The 18,406-nt window shown below is 35.7% G+C and overlaps 1 long non-coding RNA gene across 2 annotated transcripts; it reads right to left on the bottom strand.

The window, feature by feature from the left end:
• Positions 1 to 996: 996 nt before the first annotated feature.
• LOC144370288 (uncharacterized) lies at positions 997 to 10,426 on the bottom strand. Of its 2 annotated transcripts, none has more exons than XR_013430223.1 (4): positions 10,366 to 10,426; positions 8,522 to 8,663; positions 1,223 to 1,308; positions 997 to 1,124 (listed from the first exon to the last, which is right to left on the bottom strand). It is a non-coding gene; the product is annotated as an uncharacterized LOC144370288 (long non-coding RNA). The 2 variants fall into 2 exon arrangements; XR_013430224.1 differs by having other exon boundaries at positions 1,223 to 1,469.
• Positions 10,427 to 18,406: the final 7,980 nt, after the last annotated feature.

Consider the following 18,406-nt stretch of genomic DNA (forward strand, 5'->3'; position numbering starts at 1 on the left):
TCACTCATGAACATAAGATAATTTGATCAATTTCAAACTATAAAATTTGAAATACCTCCCTTTTCCCTTGCTTGCTCCCTCTCCCTGAGCCCTTCCTCTCCTCTACTGGCCTATTTTCATGAGGTTCCCCCAACCTTTTTAAACTTTCTTCTAGCTTCCACATAACAAAATGCATATGACCCTTTAGTTTTTGAGTATGCATTTTAAAGCCCAATTTAGCAGATTTTATATTTAAATATCTTATGTATAGCATATATTTAGATACATCTTACATCTACTCTTCTATGGATAACACAAACAAGAGCTAAATAACTTTGAACACGCAGCCCCAACAGTTCTGAGCATGAAGCGGCAACACCAGGCCCTGATGCTGACTTTAGGGGACCCTTAGTAACAGCTGAAAATCCTGCTACATGACCTTGAGTCATTCAGTTCCACTCTCCTAGATGACTCCACCCCTTCTTCCCTATCCTCAAATTTCTACTTCTCTCCAGCTCACCTGGCTGCCTTCTAATTCACTGAAAAGCAATTAAAAAAAAAGAGCCTCCACTTCCTCTGACAATACCAGCTGAGCTCATATACTCTGCTATGAATCAAATAATTGTGCTCTGGTAAGACAGTGCACTATATCTTGTCCTCTCTTACCTCCTCAATGACATATCCAGGGGAGTTCCTTCTTAAGTTTTAGACTTGAGGTGCTTCCATTGCCTCACCAAATTCTGACCCTAACTATTGGCACAGCTTTAAAAGAAATTAGAAGCATCTGACCACTTCTCACCATCTCTACTGCTACAGACAGGGTTTCAGTGAGGATAACCGTTCCCATGGCTAATGGACTACTATCTGGTCTTTCTGTATCTCTATTTCACTGTCTAATCACAACATAATCAAGCCAACCCTTTTCAAATATAAATCAGATCAGATTACTATTTACTCAAAACCCTCTTGAATTAGTCAGCATTTGTCACTGTGTTCAAAATACCTCATGAGGACAACTTAGAGGAGGAAAAGTTTATTTTGGCTCATAGTTTCAGAGGTTCAGTCCATGGCCAGAGATACCTTTGCTCTGGGCCTGGGGTGCCATGGTGGGGCATGGTGGAAGAGAGCTGCTCAGCTCATGACAGCTAGGAAGAAAAGAGAAAGAGCACAGTCAGGGACAAAATATATCCCTAAGGGCCTGTGCCCTACTTCCTCTATTCACACCCCAACTGCCTATAGTTACCATCTAGTGATTCTTCAAATTATTAATCCAGGGGGCATCCAAGATGGCGGGCTAAAGTGAGGCTGCATTCTGTGTCTCTCTGGGACCTGGAATTCAAAGAGTGAGAATGCTGTTTCTCTGTGAGTGATTAGAGGATCTCCATAGCTGCTCTGCACAGGAATCACAGCCACCATGCAGCGCAGGGTCTCCAGGCCTCAGTGTCAGTGCAGAACTCCCAGCTACTTGTCCACACAGGTCCTCCAGGTACCTGAGTAGAACAACCAGCATCAGCATCAGCACAGGACTCCTGGCAGCCCACTGGCATACAAATCCCAGCTGCCACTCTGGTGGAGGACACCCAGCTGCAGCCTACACACAGGAACTCTGGCCGCCACTCCCTTGTGAACCCCCATCTACCAACACAAGGCTCCCCCTGTCGCCTCCATCTTGAGGCACTGTAACCATTGCCAAGTTCCCTACACATGGTAGCCTGCACCTTAGGTCACTGCACTGGATCCAAAGACAGCCAACAGCCACAGAGCTGCACCTCTGAACATGCCGCTCAGTGTCACCACCTCGCCCCACATGATGTAGCACCCCATCACTGAAAGCAGCCACTTCCACCTTGGGACACCTTTGTCACCATCTTTCCCACTTCCAGGAGATACACCCCCAAGACCAATCCTCTAATAACATTCACCATCCTGAGGGAGGAGATACCAGAAAACAACAGATTGGATGAGAAGGGAAGCTGGAAAGATACTGATCTTCAACAAAAATAATCCTTGTATCTTCCCTTGAGCCTTTTTTTTTTCACTCTCTCTCTTCTTCTCCCTCCCTCACATTCCCAACATGTGAAACCAAGTACTTTGCATGCATTAAGCAACTGAGGACTGGAACGTCTGAATAGTATATTACAGTGGTGATGTACATTCTTTTATTTCCTATTTTTACATTTTTTACTTTTCTTAATATTTGTTTTATGTACTCTATTGTCTTCCCGCTTACTTGTCTCCCCCAAATCACTTTCTCTCTCTTCTCCTGCAATTAATCAACTTTTTTAGATTCCACTTTCATGCTTTCTAAGATCTAGTAATTCTATATTCTCACCTCCTACGTCCTCAACCTCTCATCCTATACCTCACCCCGGTTCTTGGTCCACCATCAGAAACTGTAGACCCTTTTGCAAACCTACTGTTTATATTGTAGATAATAATGGAACTTAGCATTTCTGTATAGTGTGACAAAACCGTAAAGGTCTTAATAGCAGCTATTTGTTTTGAGATTGTACATCGTTTGTATTGGGATCTGTTCACATTGTCTCCCCCTTAAAGGAGAGGTATTAGAAACCTGCAGGAACACTATAAGCCTATAGGGTAAAAACTGTAATGCCTCAGATCTGCAGTGCTAGAGGGGAAGACACATGAACAACATGAAAAAATAAGGGAAGAAAATACCCACAACAACGAAGATATTACATAATTAGAATCCTTAGCCAGCACAACAGAAAAAAATGACAGAGCAGGAGTTCAGGGTGTACATAATTAACATGTTCTGTGAATTAAAGGATAATATAAGAGAGTAAATACAGGCAGCAAAAAAAAAAATTCAATAAAGAGCTACATAAGCAAGTACAGGAAAAAGGATTACTTCAATAAGGAGATAGAGGTTATGGGGGAAAAAAAACACAAATCCTTGAAATGAAAGAAACAATAAGCCAAATTATAAGCTGAATAGAAAGCATTATCAATAGATTAGGTCACCTGGAAGACAGGATCTCAGACAATGAAGACAAATATATAATCTTGAAAAGAATGTTGACTACACAGTAAACATGGTAAGAAACCATAAGGAGAACGTTTTAAAAATATGGGATGACATAAAAAGACCAAATTTAAGAATTATTGGGATACAGAAAGGCAAAGTTCTAAACCAAAGGAATAAATAATCTATTCAATGAAATAATATCAGAAAAATTTTCCAAACATGAAGAATTAATTGGAAAATCAAATACAAGAGGCTTACAGGACACCAAACATACAAAATCACAACAGATACACACCAAGACACATTATAATGAAAATGCCTAGCATACAGAATAAGGAGAGAATTTTTAAAAGCCACAAAATAAAGGAATCAGATTATACATAGGGATGAAACCAATTAGGATATCTGTATATTTTTCAACACAGACCCTGAAAGCTAGAAGATCCTGGAACAACATATACCAAGCTCTGAAAAAAAATGGATGCCAACCAAGAATCTTATATCCAGCTAAATTTAGCTTTAGATTTGATGACAAAATAAAAACCTCCCATGACAAACAAAAGTTTAAAATGTATAACTAGAAAGCCTACACTACAGAATATCCTCAGCAAAATATTCCATGCAGAGGAAACAATAACAACAATGAAAATCAGCAGAGGGAGGTATTACACTAAAGGAAAAATCAGAGAAGAAACCAAGTTAAGTTAAATACCAAAAATAAACAAATATGACCAGGAATACAAATCAGGTCTCAATAAAACACCTGACTATTATTGGCCTAAACTCACCAATCAAAAGATATAGACTGGCAGATTGGATTTTAAAAATGACCCAACAATATGCTACCTTCAAGAGACTCATCTCATAGGAAAAAGACATCCACAGACTGAAGGTAAAAAGTTGAGAAAAAACATACCACTCACTGGACTGTGGAAACAAGCAGGGGTTTCCATCTTCAAGCCAAAGTTAATCAAAAGGGACAAAGAAGGACATTTCATACTGCTTAAGGGAACCATACATCAACAAGACATAACAATTATAAATATATATGCCCCACACAATGCAGCATCTACGTTCATCAAACTCTTCTCAAGTCCAAGAGTCGAACAGACTACAAAACAATAATTCTGGGTTATTTTAACACACTTCTGTTACCACTGGATAGATCTTCCAAACAAAAGCTAAACAAAGAAACTACAGAACTCAATATTACAATCAATAACTTACATTTAACAGATATATATATAATTTCATCCATCAATGAGTGAATAGACTTTCTTCCCAGCAGCACAAGAATCCTTCTCTAAAATAGACCATATATTATGCCACAAAGCAACTCTCAGCACACACACACACACACAAATAGATATTACCCTGCATTCTATCAGATCATAATGAAATGAAATTAGAAATTAATGATAAAATAAAAAATAGAAGCTACTCCAACACCTGGACACTAAATAGTATGCTACTGAATGAACTTGGGTTGCAAAAGACATCAAGGAGGAAATTAAAAAATGCTTAGAGGTAAACAAGAACATTGATACAACATACTGAAATCTCTGGGACACTAAGAAGGCAGTACTAAGAGGAAAGTTCATTTCATGGAGTTAATTCCTTAAAAGAAGAAAAAGTCAACAAATAAATGACCTAACATTACATCTCAAAGCCATAGAAAAAGAAGAATAAATCAACACCAAAAGTAATAGAAGACAGAAAATAATTAAAATTAGATTTGAAATCAATAACATTGAAATAAAAAAAACAATTGAAAAAATTGACAAAACAAAAAGTTTGCTCCTTGGAAAAATGTATTTAAGGCACCAACAAATTTCTAGAGTCATATGATTTGCCCAAACTGAAGCAGGATGATATACACATGTTAAAAGGTCAACTTCAAATAATGAAATAGAAGATGCCATCAGAACCATCAACCTAGAAAAGCCCAGAACCAGATGGATACAAAGCTGGGTTCTTCAAGACCTTCAAAGAAGAATACTAACACTCCTCAAATTATTTCATGAAATAGAAAAAGAGGGAAAACTTCCAAACTCATTCTATGAGGCCAATATCACCCTGATTCCAAAACCAGACAAAGATACATCAAAAAAAGAAAACTTCAGACCAATATCTCTAATGAACATAGATGTAAAAATTCTCAATAAAATTCTGGAAAATCAAATACAAAAACATATCACAAAGATAGTGCACCATGATCAAGTGGGGTTCATCCCAGAGATGCAAGGTTGGTTCAACATACAGAAATCAATAAATGTAATTCATCACATCAATAGACTTAATGATAAGAATCATATGATCATCTCAACAGATGCAGAAAAAAAAAGCATTTTACAAAATACAGCACCCCTTTATGTTCAAAACACTAGAAAAACTAGGAATAACAGGTACTTATCTCTAAAAGCTATCCGTGGTAAGCCCCAGGCCAACATTACTCTAAATGGAGAAAAACTGAAAGCATGCCCTCTAAAAACTGGAACAAGACAGGGATGCCCTCTTTCATCACTTCTATTTAACATAGTTCTTGAAACAGTGGCCAGAGCAATTAGACAGATGAAAGAAATTAAAGCAATACGGATAGGAAAAGAACACAAATTAGTACTATTTGCCAATGATATGACTCTATACCTAGAAGACCCAAAAAAATTCCACCAGAAATCTTCTAGAACTAGTGAATGAATTTGACAAAGTAGCAGGATATAAAATCAACTCCCACAAATCAAAGGCATTTCTGTATATCAGTGACAAATCCTCTGAAAGAGAAACTAGGTAAACTACCTCATTCACTATAGCCTCAAAAAAAAAAAAATACTTGGAGAACACTTTAGAAGATGGAAAAAGATTTCCCTTGTTCTTGGACAGGCAGAATTAATATTGTCAAAATGACCAAACTACCAAAAGCACTATACAGATTTAATGCAATTCCAATCAAAATCTCAATGACATTCCACATAGAAATAGAAAAAACAGTCATGAAATTCATCTGGAAAAGTAAGAGACCAGAATAGCTAAAGCAATCCTTAGGAGGAAGAGTAAAGCAGGTGGCATCACTATACCAGACCTTAAACTATTCTACAGAGCAACAGTAACAAAAATGGCATGGTATTGGCACCAAAATAAACTTGTAGACCAATGGTACAGAATAAAGGACACAAAGACAAATTCGCATAAATACAATTATCTCATATTAGATAAAGGCGCCAAAAACATGCATTGGAGAAAAGAGAGCCTCTTCAATAAATGGTGCTGGGAAAACTGGAAATTCATATGCAGCAAAATGAAATTAAGCCCCTATCTCTCACCATGCACAAAACTCAACAAAGTAGATCAAGGACCTATGAATCAAACCAGAGACCCTGGCACCTAACAGAAGAAAAAGCAGGCCCAAATCTCCATCATGATGGATTAGGCCCCAATTGACTCCTATAGTGCAAAAAATAAAATCAAAAATTAATAAATGGGATGGATTCAAACTAAAAAGCTTCTCTTCAGCAAAAGAAACAATCAGTGAGGTGAACAGAGAGCCTACAGAATGGGAGAAAAATTTTACCACATGCACATCAGATAGAGCACTAATCTCTTGGATATATAAAGAACTCAAAAATCTTAACACCAAAAAAACAAATAACCCGATCAATAAGTGGGCCAAAGAACTAAACAGACACTTCTTAGAAGATGATATACAATCAATCAACAAATATACAAAGAAAAGTTTAACAACTCTAGCAATTAGAGAAATGCAAATCTAAGATTTCATCTCACTCCAGTCAGAATGGCAGCTATTAAGTATACAAACAACAATAAGTGTTGGCAAGGATGTGGGGAGAAAGGAACTCTCACACATTTCTGATGGGACTGCAAATTGGTACAACCAATATGGAAAACAGTATGGTGATTCCTTGGGAAACTTGGAATGGAACCACCATTTGACACAGCTATCCCACTCCTGGATTTATACCCAAAGGACTTAAAATCAGCATACTACAGTAATGCAGCCACATCAATGTTTATAGCAGCACAATTCACAATAGCTAAACTGTGGAACTGACCTAGATGCCCTTCAGAGATGAGTGGATAAAGAAACTGTGGTGTGTGTATGTATATATACATACATATATATACACACACACATATATATACATACACACAAACCACACACACACACACTCAATGGAATATTACTCAGCACTAAAAGAGAATTAAATCATGGCATTTGCAGGTAGATAGAGTTAGAGAATATTATGCTAAATTAAGTTAGCCAATTCCAAAAAAACAAAGTTCCAAATATTTTCTCTGATGTGAGGATGTTGATCCATAATGAAAATGTGTGGCGGGGAACAGGGGAAGAACAGCAGAACTTTAGATAGGGCAAAGGGGAGGAAGGGAAAGGAAGGAGCAGGGGGTAGGAAAGGTGATGGAATGAGATAGATATCATTACCCCAATTACATGTATGAAGACACAAAGGGTGTGACTCTACTTTGTGTACAAAGACAGGAGGAAAAACTGTGCTCTATATGTGTACTATGAATTGAAATGCATTGTGCTGTCATATATAACAAATTAGAATAAATAAATTTTAAAAAATTATTAATCCATCAATTGGATTAGTCCATGAATAACATTATAGGTCTTGTAATTTAATCATTTCACTCGTGAACATTTGTGCATTGTCTCTCACATGAGCTTATTGGGGACACCTGATATCCAAACCATAATACCTCCCCTAACTTATCCTCAGATCAAAGCAAAAGTTAGTGATGAGAGAGGGTAGAGGAAGGCTGATAATAGGTACTAAGTTATGGTCAGATAGGAGCAGGAAGTTCTGTGTGCTAGTGCACAGTAGGGTAACTAGACGATAATAATAATGTACTATGTATTTCAAAAAGCTAGGGAAAAATAGAAGAAAGGATTTTGAAAATTTTCTCTATAAAGAAATTATAAATATTTGAAGAGATACATTTAACCTGATTTCAACATTACAAAATGTATACTTGTGTCAAAACATATGTTACCCCATTTATGTATAAATATATAAGCAAATATAAATATACTTAATTATATAAGCAAATATATATTAAGTATATGAATATATCTAAATATATAAGCAAATATAAATATACTTCTTTAGATATATTTATTGAGATTTTTATGTATCACTTAAAATAATTTTTTTAAAAAAGCCAAAGTCCTGGCAATGGCCTCAGGGCATGATCTGGAGACCAGTTCCTTCTCTGACATTAGTTCTTGCTACAACCTCCAACCCTCCTGGGTTACATAACCTCATGACTATTCCTAAAAATATCAAGTTTGTCTCATAGCAAGATCTTTGATTTTGCTGATCCCCATGTCTAGAGAGCACCTCCTCCAGATATCTGCATTGGTCCCTTTCTTAAAATCTCTGCTCAAATTCATTCTATTGTCAGGAGGCTGTTTCCCAACCCTTCTACAAAAAACAAGGGACCCCCTTTAACATGCTATATTGTCTTTCTAATCTTATTACCATCAGATAAAATTAGTTTTCTCTTTTTTCTCACCTCCACCCAACTGGAACAGAAACTCCATGACAGTTCCACCTGGTGTGTCCACTATTGTATCCTACAACCTGCAATACAGTGTTACCGGCAGCCAAGCCAGGAAACCTTCATGAATCCTGGCTGGCCAGATTTGGATACCCACCTGTGTAAGAAAAAAGCAACTGCATTAGATTTAATTTTCCTTTTTACATCATTAGCTTGTTTTTTTATAACAACAGTAGGCTCTCAATAAAGATTTCTTAAACTAACAGATAATTATTTTCATTCAACCCACATATACATTAATAAACTTTTCTCTACTTTAGGATGAAATTGAGTTTTAATATTCCCCTGTCTCCTCAGCCTCACTCACCTTATTCTATTAAGCTGCCTTAAACAAGAATTTCTCATGCCAGATCCCATGGACCACCTCCTGAGAATCTCTTATCATGGCAACCCACTGTTCTGGGTCATACTTTTCTGCATGCTCAGGAGAAAAATACGATGAAAACTACTGATTCAGAACCCACTCTTTCTTTCACCACCATATTTTGGAAATGGTCTACCATTTCTAGCAAAGAAATGTAGCTGTTCTCTAGAATTCTATTTTTAAACCATGCAAAGCATCCTGACTCTTTCCATCATTCAGATGCATTTACTTGAATCTAAATTAAAAATGAGGGGGGGGAAATCACATTTATATATAAACATATTCATATTTAGTATCTAATGTGTATATAGATAAAAATATTTCTCTTTATATAAATGCATATGATTACCACCCCATTGACTCTGCATCCATGCTTCCCTTTAAAAAATAACAAATCTGTGAAATTTAACAGTTATTGATCCAAATAATTTTTACATGTAATCTATATGTTGAAAAATGCAAAGCTTTTTTTTTTTTTTTTTAAGAGTGATGCTTGTTTTAGACTGGAGCTACAATTCCTCAGAAGTTAACCACAACCATTTTTTTTTTTTTTTTTTTTTTTTTTTTTGCCCTGTGGCTTCCTTCTATGGAAATAATCAAGGTCCTAGCCACCCGTCCCCACCTCTGCTTTGTGGCCAGGAACCAGTTTCTCTCACATCTTTTGGCTACAATGAAGAATATACAGGAGCAATGAAGGTGCTGATTAAGAGGGACAAATGCACCATATTCCATTGAGGGGAGGGAACACATCATGGTTAGTTGTCCTGTGGGCATGTCATCGTGAGGCACAACGTCAACAGAAATTCAGAGATTTCCACTGGTTGGGGGTGGCTGGCATGAAATAGTTACACTGGGAAAGGAATTGTGGCCAAGTTCTCTTTCCTGCTTTTATAAATTTGAAGGGCACAGACAGCCTGAATTTCCAGCTTACTTCATTTTCCTTTTCCTTTTAAACAAAAGGCGGCACCGCGAGATAAGCATGAACAGAGCCAGAGCATACTGGAGGCTTGTGTTCATAATAAAAGAGGGGGTGACCGAGACCTCTATTCCAAGCTGACAGCTGCCTTTACTGGAATTGAGCACAGGTGGGCCTCCGGTTAGCTTCCATTCCTCTCATCTGTCTTCCCCTCACAGCCACAGCTCCGCTTCCTAAGCACCTTCACTGTAACCAGATCCTCATGAGCTGGTGTCCAGAACCAGGGTTGTGAGGAGAAGGGTCAGTCACTCTAATGTTCTGTTAATAAAAGCAAAATGGAGGCCCCTGCCTGCACCGGGCCAGGAACAGCCTCCAACAGCGAGGCTCCCGGGTGCAACTGCCTCTTCACCTCCACCGTACATCTAGGAGCTCTCCCTCCACCTTCTCCTCTTCTCTAGGCTGCCTTTCCACGTGACCACGAAGAACTTTGGAAATCTGAGTCAAGAAACCCCAACTCACCATTTCTGGGTCGGTGGTGCGGCGGGAGCTGGAGGTGGCCATCCCAGCGCTTCTGCGCATGTCTCCCCAGCCTGGCCCCGGAACTCCCATTGGCAGCAAGGCTGGCGCCCTGGAGGGTTTGCCCCACAGGCGTGGGCTGGAGCCCCCGCCCCACAAAAAAACAAAAGTGTTCACAAATCAGGGTGCTTTTTCTTTGCGGGGAACTCATTGTTAAACCAACATTTAAACTAACATTTGATTGCTTTCAACCCTAATACTTGATTGAAGGCTTCAGTTGTAACCCATGACTGCAACAGACTCAAAGTGCTGATGTCTAGAAGCAAGGTTATAGTTAAGTGATGGGTCAGTCACTAGTGTTGTTCTTTTAATAAAAATAAAATGGAAACCTCTATCTGCAACAGGCTTGGAAATAGACTCCATCATGTCCTAATAGCTATTTCTGAAAGCACAATCTAGATAATATAAAAATTTATAAAGAATGTAAATCTTCACTGTAAATTTCCTGCCTTAGAGAGAAACACTGCTGCTATTTTTATATGTATCTTTCCAGACATTTGTAATCACAGTTTTCTAATGCAATTACTTAAATGTTTATTTACAAAACAACGTATTTATTAATGGAATAAATTCAAACACTATCAGTGTTTGAAGTAAAAAGTTAGAGAATCATCTTCACTCTTTCAGACCCTCTCCCCAAACTCCTGTACCCTACCAGTAACTATTGTGTATGGTTTGTGGCATATTCTTCTAATCCTTTTCAGATAGGCTCCTTATATGAATGGACTAAAAGAAATGTGGCATATATACACAATGGAATGTTACTCATCAATAAAAGAGAATAAAATCATGGAATTTGCAGGTAAATGGATGCAGTTGGAGAAGATAATGCTAAGTAAAGTTAGCCAATCCCAAAAACAAATGGCAGATGTTTTCTCTGATATAAGGTGACTGACTCATAATTGGGTAGGGAGAGGGAGCATGGGAGGAATTGATGGACTCTTGATAGGGCAGAGGGGTGGGAGGGGAAGGGAGCTGGCAAGGGGTTAGCAATGATGGAGGAATGTGATGGACATCATTGTTCAAAGTACATGTATGAAGACATGAATTGGTGTGAACTTATTTTATATACAGAGATATGAAAAATTGTGTTCTATATGTGTAATAAGAATTGTGATGCATTCCACTGCCATGTATTTAAAAAAATAAAACCAATTTTAAAAAATACTTAAAATACTAAAAATAGATAAATAAATTGTCATAAAAAAAGAAGTGTGAAAATTTTTTGTTAGAAAAATGTTACATAAGCATGTTTATCCCTATGAAAATTTTAGATCATGTTTATTAAAATACCAGTCAGAAACCATTTAAGCCTTAAGAAAATAAGAGTTACTTTAAAAAATAATTAATTAATTAAAAGTAAAATTTAAAACAGCATTGCATATGCATAGTGCCCCACAACCTACTTTCCATTTAGTAAAATAGTACAGCTATCTTTCCATATCAGTACACATAGATTTGTCTGGGTTTTAATGGCCACTGAGTTTCATGTGGGCATACTGTATCCCATCCAGGCACTCCCTATTGATGCAGATTCTGGTTGTGTACTTTACTCATTCATCCACCCATTCCTTTTTGCTATTACACAAGGCAAGGCTGCAGTGATCATCACTGTACCCATATTCCAAACACCTGCCCCAGAGTTCCCATTTGTCTGTGACTGCTCATTCCACTTATTCATCAGGCCCATCATCCATCTCAGCCCTTGTCCTCTCCTCCAGAGGGCAGTACTTAGAGTTTGTAGCCATTCCATATGCGCTATTTGGGGAGGGTCTGGAAACTGGCTGACCCCATGTTCTGAAAGCCCTGTTGATACCAGTTTATTGCTCCAGTGACAACTTTACAGGCCATCCTTGCTGTTCATATTCAGATTCTGACTTTAGAACCCCCCTGGGGTGTCTCTTGGAAAGAACATATGTTATCTTAGAGGTCTGGTTCTAATTTTTGTTGTTGTTCTAGTTTCTCTGCCAATTTATATATTGATCCTATCTGATTTCTATCTCCTAGGACTTCCTCAAATTGTCTGGTCTACTTATTTTGTCATGCTACTATGATTTTATTCCTTCAAAAAATGTATTTTTCCATATGTGGAAGCTAAAAAAAAAAAAAGATTGATCTCAAAGAAGTTAGTGAATATAATAGTGTTTACCAGAGGCTAGGAAGGGTAGGGAGGTGGGGACATACAGAGAAGTTAGATAACAAGTACCAAAGCATATTTAGAAAACAGAAATAAGTTCTACTGTCCCACAGCCTTTTGTTATATGTTCAAAATAGCTAGAAGAGAGGACTTTGAATGTTCTCAACATGAAAGTGATAAACATTTGAAGTGATGTAAATGCTAATTAAATGTGAGTAGCTCTCATTTGATCATTGTATACATGTATGAAATATTACATTGTATCCTTTAAATATGTACAATTACATATCAGTTATAATTTTTAAAAAACTTAAAAAATGGGTAGTTGATGAACGTTTTCAGTCTGTCATCTTGAATCTGATTAAGTATACACTTTTGATTTTTTAAAAAAATTCATCTTAAAAATCTATGAACAGCCAGGCATGGTGGCACACGCCTATAATCCCAGCGGTTTGGGAGGCTGAGACAGGAGGATCGAAAGTTCAAAGCCAGCCTCAGCAACAGCGAGGAGCTAAGCAACTCAGTCAGACCCTATCTCTAAAAAAAATACAAAATAGGGCTGGGGATGTGGCTCAGTGGTTGAATGACCCTGAATTCAATACCTAGTACAAAAAAAATTAACAATATATGAATCTTTTTATTGTAAAAATTTTATAAATATATAGTCTAAAACATGAACATATCGCTTCACTACCTATCCTCCCAAACTCTTCATAGGAAATTACTACTTTTAAAGTTCCATGGGCAGTGTTTTAGTTCTTTTTCTCTACACATACACATATGTGGTAAGTGTGATCATACCCTAAGTACTGTTCTGTGACTTCTTTTTCTATACTTCTTACAATCATTTCCATTCAATGGATACAATTTATTTAATTTTTAAATGGCTACATTCTATTACATAACATGAATTTTCTATAATTTATTAAAAGTCATTTTATATCAATTATTTTGTTATTGCATTAAAACAATGTTGCAGTGAATAGATTTGCATCTTTGTGCACATCTATTTCCATATCATAGATTCCTAAATATGTAATGTTACCTCAGAGCTACTCATCTTTAAAATTTTGATAGGTCTTACCAAACACACATTTCTCCAATAACAAAAATGTGCTCATTTTCTTGTATTTTTCCAATTCTTGGTCATAGCTGCATTTTTAATTTTTGCCATTCTAATAGGTCAAGCAATCCCCTGACAAAGTTGTGTTGCTCTGATTCCTAATGAAATTTATGTCCTGTGTTCATTTGACATTTGTATTTCTTTTTCCAAAAATTGTTTTGTTTACACTCTTTGTCCTTTTTACTATTGATATTGTCCCTGTACTTTAAAGATTAAAGTACATAAAGATTATGTACTTTAAAGATTATAGTTCATTATCCTATAATGAACTATATCAATCCTTTTACTTCAATACTATTGATTTTTACATATTACTCAGAGAAAAGCACCCCTACTAGAAGCTGGTTTAATATTCCTATATTTGTTTTAAGTATATATGTTTATGCTCTTTAACATTTCTGAAATTTACTTGGGGGTATATGGTATAAGGTATAGATGAAATCTGAAACTCTTTATAAATGATCAGTGAATTTCATGATGTATTGAAATGTCAGTTCTCCTCACTAATTTGAATTTGCACCTTTAAAATAAACCAAATTCCCATATACACACAGCCAGTTTCTGAATCTGGATGTTGTCCTATTGGCCCATTTTTCTCTTTCTATGCTAATACCAAGGTTAATGGAGCTGTGCATGGTGGGAGCTTTTATGATGGCTCCCAGTGATTTGTGGCTCCTGTTATTCACACCTCTGTAATCCCCTCTCTTACTAGTGTTGGTTTAGGTGACTAACAGCATATGCAGAAGTGATTGTATGTCACTTCCATTTTGGAATGACAAAATCGTTTGCTCTGGGGTAAAGCAGATGTCATGTGCACAGAGCAGCAAGAAACAGAAGCTTTCTTGCTAACATCCCACTGAAGGGACTGAGAGTAGATTCTCCAAACCCTTCAGATGACAGCAGCCCTAGCCAACATCTTGACTGCAGCATCAGAGCATATTGGGAATCAGGAAGCCACTCCCAGATTCCTGATTCTCAGAAACTCTGTGAGACAATAAATATTTGTTTTAAGATGCCAAATTTGGAGGAACATTGTTACCAACAATAGATGACTAATTCATGTTGTTTTATAGTGTATTTTTGCTATTTAATAAAGTAAATCTCCACTACAGCTAATTTTCCCCAAACATTTTCATAGACATTTCTGCTCATTTTCCCTCCGTTATGAATGTCAAAAGACACTTTTCAAGTTTCATAAAGATTCTTACTGGGATTAGAACTGAGATACTTTAATTTGACAGATTAATCTGAGATACTGGACAGCTATACAACACTGAATTCTTCCATCTGGGAACATGATTATATCTCTCCATTTATTCAGGCTTCCCTACACACATAAAATCCTGGAAAGTTTTATAGTTTTCTTCATAAAAGTATTGCATATTTCTTGTTAAATTTGTTTTGAGGTCATTTATGGGGCTTGATGCCATTGTGAGTAATATCATTTTTCCATCATGTTTTTCTAATTATTTATTTCTAATTGAGTTCTCTACATTGATTTTGAACTGCTCCCTATTTTGAACTTTTATATAAATTCAAATAGCTTTATCAAGTCTCTTGAATTTTCTGGATAAGAAAATATCACCTGTAGATAGTGACCATTAGATTCTTTTTCTCAATATCATTCCTCCTTTTTGTGTTTTATGACACTAAGAAGCCCAACAAAATGCTAACTAGAAGCAGATGGTAAGTTTGTTGTGACTCTAATAGAAATGAATCTGTGTTTCACAAGGAAAATTAATTCACAGCAAATTTCTAGTATAAAATATTTACCAGACTGAAGAATTTCTTTACATATATGATTTAAAACTAGATATTTTTATTTTTATTATAAGTATTATCATAAATAAATGTTGAATTTTTCAAATGCTTTGGGGATTTTTAGATATTCATATAGTCATATTCTTTCCTATATTCATCGATAAATGAATAGATAAATAGATAAATGATAAATAGATTAAATCAATAAGTTTATAGATAAATGTTCAAACTCCTGGGCATTCTGTGATGGCTTCTACTAAGTCATGTGATATTATTGTTTGAACATCCTATCGGATTCTGTTTTCTAAAATTTTATCTAGAATTATTTATTTTATAAATGATAATAGATTATAGTCTTTTGTACTTTTTATTGCATAGTTTTGATATCGAGGCTAAGGCAGTACAGAGTGAGTTAGGAATCTTCTCTCTATTTTGTATATTATAGAGACTCTTTCATTCTTCTTTGATATGTATTTGTCAAATAACCTGCCAAAAATGTTGTATCAATTTATTCCCCAACCAATAGTATATGAAAAATGTCAGATTATTTATTTTCATAAATGCTGAAGTGTTTTATTAAAAGTCTATGTTTTCTTTTAGATTTTATATTGTTTTTTGGTATGGTTTTTGTCTTTTTTTAATACATTTCAATCTCTAAATGTATCTGAAATTTATTTTCTGTAATCATGTTAGCTTTTTTTCTCAAATAGTTATTCACTTTTCCCAGCACCATTTAATAAGTACTCTACATAGAATAATTTCTCATCAGACATGGTATTTATAACACAGAACTTATATTCTTGAAACTTACCATGGTTGAAAAACCACAGTTACTGAGAACAAAGAGGTCTTACAGACACCAGGAAATTATGGGAGGAACATAATGTTATTAAAAATTAAATGCAGTAATTAAATGTTCTAGGATATAGGATTCAATTTTAAACCAAATTAGTTTTGACTGGTAAAGTGTAACTATGTAACAAAAGAGAGAGCAATAGCCATTATTTATCAGGTAGTTAGTATGTGCCCAGTACTGTTAAAACACTTCATGAACTAGATTTCTTTTTAAAGTCATGTTTGTTGGGATATAATTTATATATGGTACAATTTGCCCTATTCAGTTTTAAAGTTATATGAATTTTGATAACACAAATATAAAAAATGACAACATATAAATATGGATATATAGTACTACTGTGAAGATACAGAATTTGTTACTTTGTTCTCCTTTACTTCTTTTTTAAACAAATAGAGAAATTAATTTTAACATATTTTCACTTAACACAATGGATTACTAACATAATTTTCAAAGAAAATAATTGTCAGTAAGATATTTCATGTTCATTTTCTTTGTCCTAGTAATTCTTTGGAATCCAATGTCTATTTAACACATAGCACACCTCAATTCAGACTAGACACATTTCAAATACTCAGCAGCCTCATGTTACCAGTGGCTGCCATATTGGCTCCTTTCTCCATCTTTCACCTTTTTGTGAGACATATGCTGTAGGCTGCCTGATAAGTCCCCTTGTTATGTGGTTTCTTGTTGAGTTCCATCAGAAAGAGACACCAAAGAGATGAACTTAGAATATACAAGAGTAGAGCAAGGTATTTTATTCCTCCCTATAAGACTCTATTACACTGTGAGTTGGTTTCTACATGCTTTTGGTGGGAATAATTTCAGTTAGGTCATCTTCTACAAGTTTTTCATAATGGCTCTCTTTTTTCACCTCCTACCTCTTCAAGTTTACAGAAGGAAGGGTGCTTCACAAAATTTGTTAGTTTCCCTCAACATTGCCCTTACCTTTATAAATACCTTATTAAACAATTTTTACTCTGATTGATCTTTTTCATTCTTGAATCTTGAATAATGGATTTTTAATTATGAGAGAGTAAAATATAACTCATCTCACAGGCAATGTATATACATATACCAAATTATTACATATTAAAATATAACGTATAAAATGATAAAACTTTTAAAGAGAATATTTGTGTAACTTTGTGAAGAGAAATGGAAAAGAAAAAATACAAAATAAACAAAAACCTGAAAAATTAGATGATATTGTAGTTAAAATTTTTATGTGTAAAAATTTATCCAAAAGGGTTGAAAGAGACATGAATTGTATTACTGTTCATTTTTGTTTATTTTTGGTATTTATCTTGACTTGGTTTCTCCTTTGGTTGGCTTTTTCTTTATTGTAGTTCTCCCCTTTGATTTTTATTGCTGTTTTTCATTTCCTCCTCATGGAGTATTTTGCCAAGAATGTTCTGTAGTGCAGTCTTTCTTGCTATAAATTCTTTTAGCTTTTATTTGTCGTGGAAGGCTTTTATTTCATCATCAAATTTGAAGCTTAATTTTGCTGGATTCTTGGTTGTCATCCATTATCTTTTAGAGCTTGGTATATGTTGTTCCAGGATATCTTAGCTTTGGGAGTCTGGATTGAAAAATCTGCTGAGATCCAAATTGGTCAGGTAATCCGATTTTTCTCTCTTGCAGCCTTTAAAATTCTATCCTTATTCTGTATGGTAGGCATTTTCATTATAATGGTCTTGATGTAGAACTGTTGTAATTTTGTATATTTGGTGTCCTTTAGGCCTCTTATGTTTGATTTTTCAGTTCATTCTTTATGCTTGGGAAATTTTCTGCTATTATTTCATTGAAGTGCTGAGAGCCATTGCCAAGTAGGAATGACGCATGGCAATTTCTTTGTCAGCCTACTCCATGTTGCTTAGAGGAAGGACTCTCCATTGTGGAAATGGGCTTGCCTTTGGACCCAAGTCATTTGCAGTGACATTGCATGTATGACCACCATCTCCCCCCCTTCTGATTAATTAAACAACAAACAATGTGGCTTAAGGACCGTGCCTGGTAGGTTGTCCAATTCAACATATGGTTCTTACCCGTCATGGGAAAAACTGACCTCTAGGCGTCAGCCTCCTGTCTTAGGTTGATACCACTG

This window comes from Ictidomys tridecemlineatus, chromosome 2 (assembly GCF_052094955.1).
Source record: "Ictidomys tridecemlineatus isolate mIctTri1 chromosome 2, mIctTri1.hap1, whole genome shotgun sequence".
Taxonomy (NCBI): domain Eukaryota; kingdom Metazoa; phylum Chordata; class Mammalia; order Rodentia; family Sciuridae; genus Ictidomys; species Ictidomys tridecemlineatus.